Source organism: Chinchilla lanigera, unplaced genomic scaffold (genome assembly GCF_000276665.1).
Source record: "Chinchilla lanigera isolate Chin_1 unplaced genomic scaffold, ChiLan1.0 scaffold00084, whole genome shotgun sequence".
Classification (NCBI taxonomy): domain Eukaryota; kingdom Metazoa; phylum Chordata; class Mammalia; order Rodentia; family Chinchillidae; genus Chinchilla; species Chinchilla lanigera.
Genome location: NW_004955485.1, coordinates 7,192,297 through 7,193,730, shown reverse-complemented (window position 1 = coordinate 7,193,730; position 1,434 = coordinate 7,192,297).

Genomic DNA, 1,434 nt, shown 5'->3' with positions numbered 1-1,434 from the left:
GCCTCCTGAGTGCTGGGATTCCAGCAATGCACCACACACCCAGCTCCCCAGTTTTAATTGTAGAGAGGTTTGGAGTTGGTTTACTTTATCCCTGCTATCTAAAATAATGTCTAATACTATCAGAATGTCTGCAAACCAGTTTTCAGAAGTCAAATTCTCCTTAGTATAACACTGCTGGAGCAAAGTCACATTTGAGAGAAGGATATGTTGTTACTGAATGAAATTAAAATTAATTTGGGAGTTGTGTACCTACTTCTTAGGAAATTGGTGAGGAAATCAAATTACTGTGCTCACTTGGGGAAAACTGAACCACACTAAATATATTGCTCTACTCCTGGACCAGGCCCTATCTTTCACTCTGTCATAGAGTCTGGCCCAGACTGAGGAAAAAAAATGTCTCCTACAATAAGTGGTGTAGATTCCAGAGGGTTAGGAAGGGGAACTAGACTATGTTTATTCAAAGAGGATGGTAGAAGAGAAACATTGAAAGAGACTGGCCTATGCACATGAGATAAAAAGACCTAAGTATTGGGCTGGGGATATAGCTCAGCGGCCTAAGTGGCATAAGCACTTGCCTGGCAAGCCTGAGGTCCTGAGTTCGATTCCTGGTACAAAAACAAAACAAAACAAAAAAGCCAGAAAAGGACCTAAGTATATAAAGTCCCATCATAATTATGGTAGATAAAGTCATACTTTCTAACCTCTTAACGTTGTAAGATCTACCATTATTCAGAACCAATCTGTGCTGAGAGTAGTGGCACATGCCTGAAATCTTTGGACTTGGGAGGCTGAGACAGGAGGCCAGCCTGGGCTACACAGCGAGATCCTATCTTGGAAAAAATAAAAATAAAAATAAACCTAATCTATACCGGGCAGGCGTGATGGTACTTCAGTATATGATTAAGGTAGCATCTCAAATCAGTGAGGAAAAGATAGACTTACATAGAGGTACTTAGAAAAATTGGTTAGTCATTTTGGTTTTGAATTTTTTTTAATCTTTTTTTTGAGACAGGGTCTTATTATATAGCTCAGGCTGACTTTGAACTCATTATATAGCCCAGGCTGGCCCCAAACTTGTGGTGATCCCCGCCTCAGCCTCTGGAGTGGTGGGATCTCAGGTGTGCGCCACCACCCCAGACACACAACACATCTTGATTCTTTTAACATCCACTTCCCCCTGGCCTCCATCACTTCTACCTCCATATCTCGGTCCTTCCTGGTTAGTCATTTTGTGAGGAAAGAGTCACAGCAGAGTATCCGATTGCTGATTATTTCCTGTCTTCAAGGGAACATAGAAGTATGATTAGTGCTCAGCCAACTCCTGGGAAAATGGCCCTTAGTACTTTTTTAAAATGTCAGTGATTGGCTAGCTTCCTGCCTTGTAGTTCCCCGGAAGGAGGGCTTCCGGCACACAGGGAACCACGGGCGGGGTGC